Raw genomic sequence first — 9,127 nt, forward strand, 5'->3', positions numbered from 1 at the left:
CTACTCGACTTACACCCGAAACAGTATTGTATCACCTATAGGTAAATAAATTATGTAGTTGTATATACGATAAATCAAATCAAATTGATTTTGGGGTCCGCACCCAGCGATTTAGCGCCCTCAGCGGTGATAATGATTTCAACCTATTTCTGTGCTGCTTATGAATAATATCGACCACTGATTAACATGTAAAATGTCTATCTAATTATTGATATTTTGACAATTTTCAGTGAATATATTGTGGTTGTCTGATTGAAAAATGATACTCCAGTAACAACCAGTACAGTTTAACATGGCGACAAATTCAAAACCAAGCTTTAATTGCTTCAAGATTATTTTCAGATCCGGCCGTAGAGGTTGCTAATTTGTTTTTACAAATTCAGTCTGATTCCATACACATATGGTCGGTCGTGTCGTCATATCATATACAGAAATACATATAAATTGAACCACAGCTCTATTTCTGACAGACTGAGGAAGTGCGCCCTCAGTAAGGTTTCGTAGGGTTGTACTTGCACCAGCTAGTGGTATGAATGGTCTTCAGAGCAAATTCAGAAAATGAATGTATATCCGAAGTAATTATTTAGTGTGAACTTTAGCCAAGATGAGATGATATTTATACTTACTTAATTAGCAGCATCAAAATGGATGGATTTAAATATCCCGTCATATTAATTATTTTTTGGTTCTATGTCTTGTCTTGTCATTTCGTTTCGTATCTTCTCTTCTCTTCTCTTCTCTTCTCTTGGCTTCTCTTCTCTTCGCTTTTCTCTTCTCTTCTCTTCTCTTCTCTTCGCTTCTCTTCTCTTCTCTTCACCTCGTCTCGCCTCTCCTCTCCTCTCATCTCCTCTCCTCCACTCGCCTCGCCTTTCCTTGCCTTTTCCCTCCTCTTGTCTTGTTTTGCCTTGCCCTTTATCTTGACTTGTCTTATCTTGTCTTGTCCTGTCCTGTCTTGTCTTGTGTGCATCGCTTTGCCTCGCCCGCCTTGCCTTGTCATGCCTTTCTCTTCTCTTCTCTTCTCTTCTCTTCTCTAGTCTTGTCTTGTCTTGTCTCTTCTCTTCTCTTCTCTTCTCTTCTCTTCTCTAGTCTTGTCTTGTCTTGTCTTGTCTTGTTTTGTCTTTCCTTGCCTTTTCTCTTCTCTTCTCCTGTCTCGCTTTGCCTCGCCTTGCCTTGCCTTGCCTTTTCTCTCCTCTCCTCTCTTGGTTCAGGACACGATTGTACAACCATCACGATTCCTTTAATGTTATGGGCGTATATTTGTATTCGAACACGAAGTGATGTAGTCCCGTCTCCGGGGTAACGGCGTCCCAAAGTAAACAGAACACGAAAGACGTTCTAAATGGAAGACAAGATTGTGTGCGGTTTTGTGGAAGATTGTTCGAACATTTACGATACCGGTGATCTGCTAGTCAACTGGAGAGGAAATGATTTATTACATTTGGTATGCGTTTTAAAACCACTACAGTTCTGTTACTACAAGTATTAGAGTTCAGTAAGTATGACGACATAAGATACGAAAAATACACGTTTTTGACCACAAGTCGGTAACAAATGTATCAGAGGTGAATACACGATGAAACTTGTCAAATCACGTTGAACATTCGCCAAACTTTTTAGAGATCTCAAAAGAGGAGCTGATGTATATAGCTCCTGACACTTTTTCCCCTTATTTTGTAAATTGGGCAGATACTCAATGTCTCGACTGTTTGTCCAATCTGAAAGACGACGCGGAATTTATATTTTGAACATATTACAACTGAAACGTATACATACTATGTGAAATGAGACGTAGCCGGTAGAGCGAGGAAAGTATGATGAAATCGTAGTCTAGTTTCCCATACACATTCAATCATGGTGAGGAAATGTCGACAGGTATAGGACTAGACCATGTGCAATGAAATCGCTGCTTTTCTGTCGATAAATACATATAAATCTCAAAAGCATGTCATCGACATCGACAACGGAGAACTCAGCGATGTCACATACCAATGGTGACGATCTATTGGTATTCACATTGTAAACATTTGAACACGTCGCCAACTTTTGGGAGGAAGAGGAAGGGGTGCAATTGTGATGACTGGGATAGCGTTCATTCATATCTCAGTTGACAATGTGCTGATACACAACATCGGTTGTTAGTATACCTTTTTACCAACCAAAGATCTGATTCAATATTAATATTCAGCTGCATGTATTTACCAATAGACAATTTAGGAATATTCTTCAAGGTGGATTACAACCATGAAATCTCACAAATGCAGACAGGATATTTTGGGTGAAAAAGATTTTTGCATCGTATCAGCTCATTTAATTGAAAGATGCCCTTTTATGGTGGAATGCTTGACAGTATAACTTTAAATTTGAACTGTATCAACTACTGATAGAATGTACAATTATCACTTTCTATGCAAAAGTTTTTCTTGTCATTATTACTAGTAGGTTTTGCCATCCTCGTACAGTCTATGTACAATAATTATGGTGCTGGTGGTGGCGGTGGAAGCTATCATCAAGGAAGTTACCAGCAACCAGTTCAACATGCAGGTTACGCCCAAGCGCCACAGCAAGTTGGAGGTTTTGCCCAGCAACCAGTTGGAGGATACAACCCAGCGCCAGTAGTACCACAAGTTGTTGGACCAGGAGTAGGCTATGTTGCCAACAATAATCCAACATATGGGGACTGGTCACCATGTTCTCAGACATGTGGTAGCGATAGCTTTAGAACAAGGACTTATCATCCATGTACCATGGGTTCATGTACCCAAAAAGAAGCCTGCCTTGTCCCTTCCTGTGGTGGGTAGTGTGTGCTCTTCAAACTATATTCTGATTATTCATAATAGTTCTGTAGATGAAACCACAAAACTCTTGTGTAGACCTGTTAATTTACAGGCCTCATCTTGTCAAAAGTGTTGTTTTGGGGAAGAAGAAACTGACTCAAGCTGGGTTGTTGTTGTTGTTGTTGTTGTTTTTATTTATGACAAATGAATATACAAACAGTTGCCAGAGTTGGGCACTTGAGACTATCATTCTGGCTACATTTTATTTATGTTTACAAATGATGAATCTTTCATTCTACAACACTGTTTGATATTCAACAAAATACCAATCTGATTAAAATCTGACGTGGTGAAAGCGGCTATTAAATGCTTTATTTACCTCTATTTCCATCGTTTTGTGACGTTTGTTTTTGTTTCGAGTGACCATGTCGCCGCCTTCCCACATCAGATTGACAAAATACAACTACTGAACAGTCTGACCACCATACTTCATTTTCACTGCACCACTTTAAATAAGAGAATCAAACCTTATTTACTGAAAACCTCAGATTTAGTCCGCTAAAGTGTACAATACTACCGTCAGGATGAAAATATATACATATATACAATACTAAATTTGAATTATACAAGGTAAACACCCACAATGTGAATTTTACATACTCTGCACTTACTATACTACTGTGGTTGTATGTTTTTCAGTGATATATTTATTTTATCTGAATAGACACACACACACACACACACGCACGCAATCAAAATCTTTTTCCACAGCAACAGAGCAATAAGTCAAGTTAACAATACTTTATGAGTTATCATATTATTGCTATATTCAGCTGTTATAAAAGGTGTCAACAGCAGCTGCACTGAATACGGCCAACTGGATATTTACAAGTGTAATTTCCCCTTACATTGTTTGTCAAATTAAAGTGCCCCTGACATGTCCTAAATTACCATTGTGTGAAATTTTCATGGACCAAAATAAATACTATAGTGGTATATTTTACTACATGAAGATTTCGCAGTGTTTTACAGTACTATCATGAGGGATATGAGACTTTCTAGATCATGATGTATCTCAGATAAAGCCAAAAAAATATATATATCTGGTTCTGGTCAGCGCGCGCGTGCCCTGAATACCCTCGCGTCGATCCTTCTTTTCCGATAATTTTTGATTTCCCGTTCGTTATTTATTCCTGATATCAGGAGAACAAGCAGCTGAAATCTACCCTACATGCCAAGACTGCTTAAATACAAAGCCTTAACTGCTTCGAAGAAAAGGGAAGTTTTTCAAGAGATAAATACTATAGAACAGAGTATGTAAAGTGTCAAAAAAAATGTGTATTTACTTATTTGCAAAAAAAAAAAAAAAAAAAAAAAAAAAAATAGGAAAAAAAAATCGCGTCGTCGCACCACTTTAGAAAGTTTACCCTGACCAGAACCAGATATTTTTTTTTGGCCTAACCATGTACCACCACTCGGGCGTAGGCTGTATGAGATTATACGTATAACTGGAGAAAGTTGTATAGTAATAGAAAGTGTGCAAATCTTTGTCCTTCATTGCCTTACATCAACATGCTAGTTCCAATAGACTCAAAGATTTTTGGTGTTGCACAGGGAGCCTACGAACCACAATGCAGCAAAACAAACAAACAAACAAACAACATACACAAACACAAACAAACACACAAACACAAACACAGACACACACACACACAGTCACAGACACACACAAACATAAACACACACAAACAAACACAAACACACAAACAAACACAAACAAACAAACAAACACAAACACAGACACAAACACAAACACAAACACAGACACAGTCACAGACACAGACACAGACTGCATAAGTAAAATATCATTTTATGCACATGAATAACTAATCTTTACAGGTTTATACAGGGTTTCATACTAGTGAAATAATGTACTATGGCTCTATATATATATGTTGTTTTTTGTATGGATGAGTATATACTGAAACATACATATTTCAATAATATACAGCCTCCATAGATTAATTATTTATTTGGTGAGAATGGTGTCTTCATTTACTAATTCAATTTTGTGTTTGGGTTTGTGTATGTTTATATTTATTTATTTATTTATTTATTTTTATTTATTTATAATTGCTTTTTATATATTTATTTTATTTATTTAGGTATTTGTTTTGTAACACTGTTCTCTGGCTTCCTGTGCTAACCTGTCACTTATAATGATATAACGTTGTTTGTTTCTCATTTACACAGGTCACACTAAAATTCTACACAAAAATTCCAATGTTAGGATACCATGTCACCCTGAAATGGTGTCAAAGAATGCAAGGACTCAATGGTTTCAATACAATGCTGCAGCCCATGGTTGGGAGCTGGTGACACCGACGAGGGGGAAGAGATTTCCAGACAGAAAGGGGAATTTGATGATCAAACACATCACAATAAACGATGAAGGCACTTATAAATGTCACATGAACAATGAGAATGGTGTTGTAATGGCTGAAGCAATCTGGCATTTCAAAGGTACATGTGTATGTACATCCTTTCTCACTAAAACTGTCACAAGGCAGTGAACAGTTTTCATCACTCGGTTGAATATTACTTTTCTTTGCAGGTGTGTTCAGTCATCATGACTCAAACGATATGCCGTCCCATTACACTTTCATCATAGATCTCGGAGTAGCCTATTTACGGCGTTTACAGTATATTCCGTCCAATCTCTCCTAAGTATGAGAGATTGAATGGAATATACTGTAAGTGCCGTAAACAGGCTAATCTTGGAGGGGCCCCTTCTAAGAGCTATACTCTCACCAACCTTCTCTTTGTTGTAAGGGGTATAGCCAGTGAGGGCGCCCTGACATGACACATCTTACAGACTGCATTTCCTTAGACTTATTAGGCTGGCAGTTGATCATGAGCTGAAGTAACATAACAGAAGTATCCAACATGTCTTATTGATCTTTGGATACAACACTAAAATTTGTGAACTATTGAGTACCTTGAGTAATTTAGTCTGTACTGTAAGGTATGCTATGATGGGGCACCCTCACACATCAGTCAACCATGAAAGAGCAGGCTGGTGAAGGCAGACACTACTTATCTTACATTCAAGAATAATTTTGGAACTGTCAACTCAAAAGTGATTCTATGCAGAACATACTATTAAACATCAATTGTTCTGCTAGTGATAAGTACTTGTTTAGGGAGAGGGTTGTAATTCAAAACACAATAGCCAAATGTCCAAAATTACACAAAATAAAAAGGAGAATGACATCTTTTGCTATCCATCCATCCATCTTTCAATCTAGTCTAGATGCTTGACCTTCAGGCTTTCCTCTGATACGACAAGTGATAGACTGCTTTCAATCCTGTTTGCTTAACTTGTATGTTTTTTGTGTACAAATACCCCCACCCCCACCCCCTCATGGTTGAGAGAGGACTACATATCTGTATGTTATATTTTTTGTCAGTTGGAAGCAAATTAAACATGGGAGCTGTTGGTGGTGGTAGTACTGGTGTCGTCATGGTAATACTCATTCCACTGACTGCATGGTTAATATATAGATACTGCAAAAAGTAAGTAGTTGAACTCAGTTATGTTGCCATCAGTGTGCCCTGAGCAAATTTGACGTACAGCAATTTCTTGTCATGCACCAAAAGATTATATTAATCATCCATCAAATTGTCTTGTTATTATACTGGTTGCCGAGCAAACTTTTTACATGTTGCTAAGGCAAAGCAATCTTATTCCATCTTGCTATGCAAATTATTCATGTTGCCATGCAACTTTTTTTAGAACTGCTTTCATAAACAAAGAACTCTTTTGAACTATAATGGGCAATTAAATTATGTCAACTAGTTCATTTAGTGTTTTTCTTGAATACAATAAGATGTACAGCTCATTTCAAGTTAACATTCGCCAGTCATCATCAGTCAGAAACCAATAAGAAAGTGCATGTTCTACACTAAAGATAGCAGGATTGCAAATTCTTGCTACATTTGATCTAAACCAGTCTACATACTGCAACTAGACCCAGACACGTGGGTGCCAATGTTTTGACATCTGTATGGTGGCACGTTAGTTCATTTCATGTACCAGACAAAACGTCACAAGAAACTCTATTCATTCCATCTTGCTATCTTTAAGTGTAGCATGTGTAGTTTCTTATTGGTTGCTGCATGGTTGTATCAAACAGAGCCGGTGAACAGTAACTCGAAACTGGCTGTATCAATTTCTATTTGCAGGAAGAAAGATTCTGAATACACAACTGGAAGAAGAGAACGTAAGGGTCACCTAGACGAAGATGACTACTATGACGATGATTATGATTATGGTAATTTGGACTGAATACAGTCCTCTCAAAGACTTCAACATTATAACTTATTTAATCAGGTTTTCTATTCGTATTTTACTCTCTTATAATACTAGCATTTTAAGATAAAATAAAGTTGAAAGTAAATCCCAACAAGAAACTTGAGTTCACACTACTTTTTTTTTTTTTACCACAAATGCCTGTATTAAAGTGGCCATATGGATGACAAATAGGTATTTATTTGGGATTTTTGTTTCATGAAACAATTCTACTATAATTTCCTACTTGAAAAAAAAAGAAGAAAGTGAAACAACATATACCAAGTCCTTGATTGTTACTCAATCATTTTTTTTGTTTAAATGTGTAAAAATGTTTGCTATTGTACACACAATAACACATTTTTCAGAGACTTTCTAGCTTTTTGCAATTTATTGAGTTACAATCAAGGACTCGGTATATGTAGTTTCACATTCTTCTTTTTTTCAAGTCGGAAAATTCCAAAGTGAATACCGATTTGTCACCCCTATAGCCACTTTAAACAGAGGTAACATCACAGTTTCATTTCACCTGTCAGCACACTTCAGTCCCTACACACTGTTCATGACACGAAGACCTTAGAAGGGTTGCAGAGGATAACCACAAAGCTCTAATTTCATGGTATGATTAGGAACAATATAAGCAACAATGCCACAACCTGGTTTCATGTCTTTCAAGTTCTTTCAATTTTCTGTCTAAATGCTGAGAGTTCTGAAAATTGTCAGATATTGGTAACCAAGCTTCAGTAAATAGAATCGTAAAGTCAAGTGTCTGATGACAACCTCAAAAAATATCCAGTATTAAGACTGACACCTCATTCTGTACATCTAATGTTCCAACCAACATATTGAATTCAGCTTATTTGCATAAGTCTGAGTTCATTGTGGGATAAATCTCCAGTCCATGACAGAAAGATTTAAACACCCTTTCCCACAATGAACTCACATAAATAAGCCAAATCAAAGAAGTTGGTTGAAACCTATGACAGATGTACATATATTCCATTTAGATTGTAAACTCAGCTGTTTGTAGTACGCAACACTAAACACTGAGAAAGTCTTATCAGAGGTAACAACTTGGCAAACTGATAAATAATTTTGTTGTCTTCAATTCAACACACACTATTATACCATCGCTGTGTCTACTGATCTACTGTAGACATGGTGACAGTATCACATCACACAAGAAAAATCTGCAAAATGATGGCATCACCTGCTGGATAAATGAAGTGTATTAATAATATAAATAATGTAGCTAGCAATGATTATGTTTGAAGTATTGTTACATCGCCCTACCATCAATTTTCATAATTTACTAGTAAGCACTCAAAGGAGAGCATATGGTAGAAGCACTACAAGTTTAAGAGAAATGGATTTGCTCTCCAACAATTAGCTGAACAAAGGGAGTACTTAAGTGACAATCACCATTTATTGCTGACATTTATTTAATAAAAGAAACACTTCAAATTTTCCTTCTGACTTTATTTGTCATTTCTAAGTCATTCAGACAGTTAAAGTATGATTATGAAATGGCAGTATCACCAACAGGTACTCCGGTTTTATACCTTTTTTTTTCATTTTTAACATCAACCAATCCATCATTTTTGAGTTGTTTATGTTTCAGCTAACTTTTTTGAATTCAGTGGACACGTTGACTAATACTGTGCATGCTTCATGTACTAGAACGACATAATGAATGACATCGTAATGGATGCCAAGTAGGACTCAGATGGAGCGGTTCCTAGTATTTATTGGTTTTGAACAGAAAATGGACTGTTTCGAGTACTTATGTAGTGAATTTGGTATTGAAGCTAGGGAATTGACTCTTTATGAGAAAACCATGAGAATAATTGTCAAGAGATTTTAGATTGGCCACGTTCGTTTATAGAATTGTAGCTTTGTTTTTCTTTGCACACCGCATAATATAATAAACAGTAAAACGAACAATGTTGAGTCACACAAAATAAAATATACAAATTAAATTTTAAAAAGAATTGTAAATAAA

The sequence above is a fragment of the Glandiceps talaboti genome, chromosome 2 (genome assembly GCF_964340395.1).
Source record: "Glandiceps talaboti chromosome 2, keGlaTala1.1, whole genome shotgun sequence".
Taxonomy (NCBI): Eukaryota; Metazoa; Hemichordata; class Enteropneusta; family Spengelidae; genus Glandiceps; species Glandiceps talaboti.